Source organism: Oryza glaberrima, chromosome 7 (genome assembly GCF_000147395.1).
Source record: "Oryza glaberrima chromosome 7, OglaRS2, whole genome shotgun sequence".
Taxonomy (NCBI): Eukaryota; Viridiplantae; Streptophyta; class Magnoliopsida; order Poales; family Poaceae; genus Oryza; species Oryza glaberrima.
The window spans coordinates 11,212,266-11,220,307 of NC_068332.1; the positions used below are offsets into that span (position 1 = coordinate 11,212,266).

Consider the following 8,042-nt stretch of genomic DNA (forward strand, 5'->3'; position numbering starts at 1 on the left):
AGCTGTCTAGGAGGCGGCAACCTTCAAGAGTAACAAGCAATGACTCGGCTCGGAGATGATCAAGTGCCACACTAGCTCTACAATGAAGCAATGCACTTGACTCTTGGCTAAATGAACCCTCAAACACACTAGATGGATGAACAAAAAGCTCAAGTGGGTGTGTGAGAGATGTAAGGGGTGTATGCAATTGAATTGGGTGCTAAGAGAGTCCCCTTGCTGCTGGTGGGAGAGTATTTATACTCACACCCACCAAAACTAGCCGTTAGGGTGAAATCCCCGAACTTAGTGCTCTGCCGGTCTAACCGGATGTATGTGGCCGGTCAGACCGTGCTACTCTACAATGGCTAGTTTTCTAGCCGTTGTAGGCTTGTCATTGGGCCCAATTGCCCTGGCCGGTCAGACCGACATGGGGTGGCTGGTTAGACCGGCCTAGGCTCGGTCTGACCGCCACCAGCTCGGTCTGATCGACTTCGGCTCTGGCGGCTCTGTATCGGCCACCCAGAGTGCAACCATCTGGCCACCAAGGGGCCGGTCAGACCGACCATAGGCCGCCGGTCAGACCAGCCAAGGACCTGCGGTCAGACCGGCATAGATCTTACGGTCAGACCGGCCCTGGTCGGGCCGAACACAGTGAACTTGCAATGATGTGAAATTTGAGTCTAAATGCATAATTACCTAATGTGGCAATTTAAATCATCTCTTTGCTAGGTCATTACCCCTCTTAATAGTACGACAAAGCTAACAAATAAACTAGCAAATTTAGTCGCCCTACACCTCGATCAATTTAAAATAAAAGCACTAGTTCACCGTCTTCTTTTCCTTTCGCTTTGCGCCGTCAATTTTAATCCATCGGTAGTCATCCATGCGCACACATAATGTGAACCTAACTTAAAATATATAGCTCAATAGTGTTTGTCATTAATTACCAAAATTAACAACGGGGCCTAGATGCTTCATCCTCGCACCTCAATTTCAAACGGTTGAGAGACTCCTACTCTTGGTTCTCAAACCAGTATGTCATAGCGATCTCTCATACCTCCACTTCAAGTGGTCGAGTTATGACTACAACTGGCCTTCGACCAGCGGCGTAGCGATTCTCCCACTACTTCTGCAATTTGTTGAATACAACTATACACCTGGTCTTTCCCCAGTGTGGTGGTCGTCTCATCATCTACATCCACTTCTGTAAGTTTTATATGTGCAATATTTGTCCGTTGATCCCCTCTTCTTATATCGCCTCGTCTTGAAGGCGGTCCTATTGTCCTTTTACGCTTTCCGACAAAGCCTCCAAGAAACCTAAGGGGATTTCGGCTGGAGACGCCCAGAGCAGATAAGGCTTTGTTAGATGCTAAGAGCCGAACGACCATGTAAAATCTGGTCATGTAAGAGTGCTCAATGGATGCGTATTAACTAAGCCATGTAATCGGGAATTGGTTTTCCCAACTTCACGTCTAGGGGCTGGGATCTGTCAACTTCAGCATGGTTTGTTATAAGATTTAAGTTGCTTTTGTGGAAAATGGCTTTCCCATAAAAACAGCTAGGGGCTAGGAAGGGTACCAAACTCCGTTTGCTGAGGGCAACTCTAGCGAGCGTACTCTTTTATTGTCACACGCAGATTCAACTTATTTTCAATTTTCCATACATATTATAACATGTTACCCTTTAAGCATTCGCTCGGGGGCTATTTCTATTTAATATTATGTTCTAAATAATGATTTCAGGAAAGTTCCATTCAGCGTTGTCGAGGACTCCATGTCTCTACGGTTCTACACCGGGATGGACTAAGCGAGTACGACAAATGTTCCGAGTGTTGATTTCAGGAAAGTCATACATCAGAACAATCAAGTCAGATTTTCAAGGCTTTGTCGCAGACTTTGCACCTTCTTGATTGCTCGAGAACGGTTGAAAAAGCTCGACAAGGAATATATAATGAAGCGATGGTGTACCCGCCGAGATGGAATTTCTTGACTTCAATCCAAATTCTTGATTACAGCAAGACGAGAGACTTAGTCACATGCTCCATACCTTCTCGGTCGACATCGGGACCTAGACAAACTCAATATAGTGCCTGCAGAGGCCGATAAGGGGAATCTAGCGCTATCTCTAATCTCACCGAGAACAGTCAAACGAGCACGACAACAGTTGTTCCAAAGTCTTCGGTTGAGAACATCAACTTGTTCATTTGCATTGAAGTCGGGGGCTACTGTCAGGGTTATGGATACCACATACCCAATAGTAATCGACTAAGCTTGGCGGGGCCCACCATATAGCAAGTCTTATACGGGATCGTACCTCGTATATAGAAATAGAATTCTATATGGAAACGACAAGGACTACTCGGATTGTATCCATACTGGTCTCCCTAGTTCTACTTGGAGAAGGGCGCATCTATGGGTATAAATACAAGCTCCCTAGGAGGAGAGGGGGACCTGCCACAAAGCCACAAGCAAATACAAACCAATACACTGCCAGATATCGACATTAGAGATTAGTCTAGACAAACCCAATCCGATGCCTGTAGAGGCTGACAAGAGGGATCTAGCGCCATCTCTGATCTCGACGAGTTCATATTCAAGGAGGAAGACTACCCTGCCGTTGACTACGAGTTGGTTATCTATGCCACCAAGTCGACGACAGTTAGATAAGTTATCCCAAATATTGTACTGGCGTGATTATGGTGAATAAAGAGCAACATCGGCTTCAGCTAACAGGATGTAGGGCTATTACCTGTCATATAAGGGGCTCGAATCTATATAAAAATCCCTGTCTCCATCTATTTTACGTCAATCTCGCATATACCCTGGTACCAACGATCCCCATACTATCCAAATACCCTAGTCGTGACTATCAAACGTCGATAGAGTGTAACAACCCCGCCTTGTATTCCTCCAAACTTTGACCTGTCTATGATGATGTAAGCGTGACTATATACTAGCAAGTGTAAACTAAAGATGTATGTATACTACAAGTATATGATTGAATTCTTTTCTTATTCTTCCTCCACTTAGCTTAAATTATATTTTAGTTAGAGTATCTTAGTTCTTTCTTCTGTGTGTCACCTTTATCCTACCATTTGGATTACTTATGCCCTGCATAGACCTTGATGTATACAAGTAATATATATAAATTATTAGCATAGTTCTCTCTTATCATATTTTCTCGTGGGATTAAATAAATATGATACCTTAATACTTCAGGGTGAAATGCTACAATGGTATATCCATACACTTGCGGATTATACCTGTAACCATAAATATATCATGAATATTTCTACGTAATTGGTTGGAATTATATTTCTAGTAATGTCGTTAAGAAATACCAACAAGAATTTCTGACGCCGTTATCGGGGAAGATTATTTTATATTCACCTCTGTATGATCACTGTCCTTTGTAGGAAAATCTTGTTTGTTTTCTCTTTTATGTGAAAACAGGGTAGTACTGGTTCTGATTTGCAGACCAACTCCAAAGAAAATCCTGAGTCACTTATGAGGCAAATCTGACCCCGTGTCATTCCTCCTCAAGTAACTCGTGGCAACCAGACCAGTCATCTCCGCGCCACCAGAGTTGAACGATATGGCTGGGAAGACCCTACACAAGTTTGCTACTCCCTCTGCTGACAACGTGCCTATTGGACCCCCAAGTCAACATGGGAGATGGTGACTTTGATTTGAAAACCAGCCCAATCACAATGACGCAGGCTAGCCCGTTCTATGGCAGGCCCAATGAGGATGCATGTGTTCATCTGCAGTAATTCCTGGAAATCTGTAGCACGTATACCATCAAAGGAGTCAGCCCTGATGTTATCAGACTCCAACTGTTCCTGTTCCCCCTCTTCGGGAGAGCAAAACAAAGGTTTTACACCAATCGTGCAATTGTGAATACTCGAAAGAAGCGCTCAACGGCATTCCTCTCAAGATTCTTCACGATGGGCAAGATCAACGCTCTTCGTGGAAGAATATCCAGCTTCCAGCAGACGAGGGATGAAACCATTCTTGAAGCTTGGGAAAGACTGCAGGAATATGTCGCCGTCTGTCCTCATCATGGGATAGACGAGTGGCTCATCCTGTAGAGTTTCTACAACGGATTAACCCCCTCGTCCCGAGATCACCTGGATGCTACTGCTGGAGGGGCATTCTTCTTAAAAGATGGTCAGAGATGCCACTGACCTGATTAAGAAGATGATCTCAAACATGGGTTGGAGCGAGGAACGGCTCCAAACCCATCAACGCGGCATGCACACCGTCAAGTGGACAGAAATGCTCACCACTAAGTTGGATCTCCTTATGAAGAGAGTGGACAACAATGAGAAGGACGCCAAGCAGGGTACCGTTAAGGCCCTGAACTCTCAAATGACATGTGAGGTCTGTGGCAATGACGGTCACTTTGGGATGGATTGTCCGGAAACCCGTAAGGACGTCATGTTCATGAACAACAATAACGGGTATCGTCCACAAGAAAGCCAAGGATGGAGCATTGCTCCATGGGGTAGATCAAGTATGGACCAAACCCACAGAACATTAAGGAGGTCAAAGTAAAACCCCGAAGGACGGATAGCCTCATCGATTTCATGATGGACTTCCTGAGCAAGAAGAAACGAGGAACCGTCAGTACCTTAGGCTGGCATCCAATAAGCCGGGGACACAGGCCGGTTAACCTGTGAACCCTAGCGCCGTTCCTCCCTCAAATCCGCTCGATTCAAATGGCTAATTCCAAAATTGATTAGGGGGAATTAAACCCTATTGATTCCTCTCTGTTTCCCCCTAATTTTCCCCTTGAATAGCACCATTAATCGCCCGGAACGGCCGCGCCAATCCCGGCCACCTTCCATGGCCGCCGGCCGCCATTCCTGCCGCCGTTCCCCACTCCTCCCGTGGCCGGCTCCCTCGCCGCGCCTATAAAACGGAACCCCCTCACTCCGTTCTCTCGTTTTAGCCTTCTTCCGCGTCTCCCCGTGGCCGCACCACCTCTCCCCACCTCCTCCTCTTTCCCCGGCGCCAACCGCCTCCAGCCACCTGTGCCGCCTCGCCTGTGCACTGGCCGACGTCGCCACCACTTCCCTCGGCTCCGCGACGCCGTCCTCATCTCCGGCCTCACCTCCTCCTCGCCCGAAGCTTGCCGGAGTGGTCTCCTCGTCGGCGTCCAGTACCTCCCCTCCTCCGTGCGGCTACTGTTCCTCGCCGGTGAGCCAACCTACGCTGCCGTCTCCTCCCTCGGCACAGTGACGTCGCCCTTCACCCCGGCCTTCCCTCGGTTTCGCCGAAATGCTGCCGCCGCGCCGGCCTCTCCTTCCTCCTCATCGACGTCTCCTCCGGCAGCCCCTTCCGCAGTTCCCGTGCGCCGGCCGACGTCGCCGTCTCCTCCTCCGGCATCGCAGCGGCGTTCGTTCCCGGTCGTCGTCGTCGTTGTCGTCCTCTCGTGTGTTCCCGGTCATAGTGGCGTTCGTTCCTCCGTCAAGCCGCGTCCGTTCGTCGCCCGCGTTTCGTCAAGTTGCTGCAGCCCTGTCGTCGTCTTCGTCCTCGGCTCTGCGTCGTCAAGCATTGCGCCAGCCGTGTCTCGCCTTCGTCCAAGGATCGCCGCCGAAGTCGTTCCCTCGCCGTTTGCCTCCATCGTCCCCGAGCCATCTCCGCCGCGCCCATTCGTCGTCGTCGTGCCGCGCCTTTTCGCGTGGTGGTAAGGATCCCTCTTCTCGCTGCCCCGTTCTCGTCCTTTCGGTGTCGCCCCATGCCCGTCATTCGGTTGTCGACCCCGGTACCCGTGTACCGGTGTCGGTAGTCGTTCATGTGTGCGTGTGGTGACCGTGTTAGTGTGCCCGCTCGGTAGCCGCGTGGTTTCCACGTGTGCAGCCCGCGTGGTGTGTAGTGGAGTCCGTTTGTCGGCCATTCGTCTCAGTTGACACACGGGGTCCGCTTCCGTCGACCCGTGGACCGTCTCTGTGTGCTCGGTCTACCGTGGCCCTTTAGGTTGACATGTGGGGTCTGCATGTCAACAAGCGCAGCCTTCCTGTCTTTTCCAGGCTAGCGCTTACACATGTTTTATAGTTGCAAAGCCTAATTATAATAATCCACAAATCTCCATGTAGCAGCATTAAACTTCAGATGACCATGTCTTGGTCGTACGAACCCCGAATCGACCCATTCAAGTCTCTTAATGTTTGTTATAACCTAAAGAACCCTGTGCTTTCTTTTTATGTATTGTTATTGCTTCTTTATAGCCTTGTAGCTTTGCTTGTGTGCTTCACGTAGCTTCTGTCATTCCGGAGGTTCTCGAAGCGTGGTTCGCGGTCATCGCCGAAGGTTCGGAAGGCCGTTCTCTCTGAGCAAGGCAAGTCACATCATCCTTGAGCATATTGAATCCCAGTTTATGAAATTTTTTTGGTTTAAATTATTGAATTACCACTTTATTTAAATTCCCGCGTTATCACTGTTTTATTTAGCACTTCCTATTAATCCTTGTTATAGCCTTGTCATTGTTATTGTTTATTATTACCTTGTTCACCCTAGGAAAATAAAATCCCAACTAGTGGGTACTGCATTTATGGTTCCACTATTGTGAATTAGGGTAGATGCTTCGCTGATTAATTAGGCAACATTAGGTGGTTTTATAACTTTAGACTTTGGGAATTCTCATATCACTTGGACACTATGGAATGGTTGGCTTATGGTGGAATTGGACATGCCCCTCTCTTCCTCTTTCAAAACCCTTAAAACCTGTTTTCCGGTGGGGTTTGGGTGCATGCCAGTTGTGGGAAGTAGCACCCCGGCCAATATAAGGATTAAGCTTGGGCCTCTGTTGCAAAGCACTACCGTACTAACCACATGTCTAATGGGCAAGGCTTAACTCGGTGCTCAGTCTAGTCTTGAACAAAAGGACACGGATAGAGATGGATGAAGTCGTTGCGACGATGGATATCTCTGAGGCAAATGAAGGCTACGCGAGCTGCGGCTCGGTAATCGAGATGTCTAGGCAAATGAAGGCTACACGGGCCGGTGTCCGTTAGTCGAGATGCCATGGCACTAGACTAGTACGCGGGTGGTCTCACCCCTATGTGTGTGGCGCACCCGGTCTAGATCCTGTTGCTAGGGGCTCAATCCTGGCCTGCCTGTCCGGGATACCAGCCGTAGGCAGGGTTGGGTCGGTACTTTTGTTCACGGCTAGGATGGGTAAAGGGTTATATCACATGTTTACGACGGGTTCCAAGGCCATGGAATGCGGAGTAAAGATGTGTCTTGTGGGTAAAGATGTACACCTCTGATCAGAGTAAATCTATTCAAATAGCCACGCCCTCGGATATGGGCAAGCCTAGCAATGTACCTAAGTTAGTGGTTTAATTCTTAAAATTTGCTTAACAACTAAAATATGGAAAGGTAGGCCTGGGTTGGCTTGGGATGAGCTGGGACCCAGGTCGGGTTGCCAATTCGGTCTGAATCATCGTAGGCCTTGGGTTAAGGCAGGTTCGTGAGGGTTCACGACCTTGATTAATAATATTGTGTAGCTCTAGGATCGTATTTACAAAATAGGTTTAAGCAACTAAGTGTCTTTTAAATGCTGTTTACTGTAAAACCTAACCCCTATTATTATCCCCTTGTACCCCCTTGCATTAATCATGCATCTCCCGGTGTGGCTTGCTGAGTACTGTGGTTGTACTCATTCTTGCTCTATCTTTTCCCCTCCTTCAGTAAGAGAAGCTTTGGAGAAGAAGTCCTAGGTGGAGTCCTGGCTTATACCCCAGTCGAGCGCCTGTGAAGATGGAGCCGTAGGCCCGCTAGTCCGCTGTTGTTTATTTTTGTTTGTCAGGCCTGAAGTGCCTTTGTAATAATGTAAATATTATCGATATAATAAAGATGTGCCTTTTATATCATGTTTGTGTGGTGTACCCCGGCTTTTCCTGGGACTGGGATTAATACACTAGCGTTCCGGAAAAGGTATTTTTCCGGGCGCGACATCGGACCTAAAACGACGACGCCCTTGCCTTGCCAACAGGTAAATTGGTGGTTATCTCATATTTAATTTCCGCATTGCATTAGAGCATGTTTCCCTTTTCA

The 8,042-nt window shown here is 48.1% G+C and overlaps 1 non-coding gene across 1 annotated transcript; it reads right to left on the reverse strand.

Annotated features, from left to right (window-relative positions):
- Positions 1–3,940: 3,940 nt before the first annotated feature.
- Positions 3,941–4,047, reverse strand: LOC127780981 (small nucleolar RNA R71). The gene has a single exon (XR_008018871.1). It is a non-coding gene; the product is annotated as a small nucleolar RNA R71 (small nucleolar RNA).
- Positions 4,048–8,042: the final 3,995 nt, after the last annotated feature.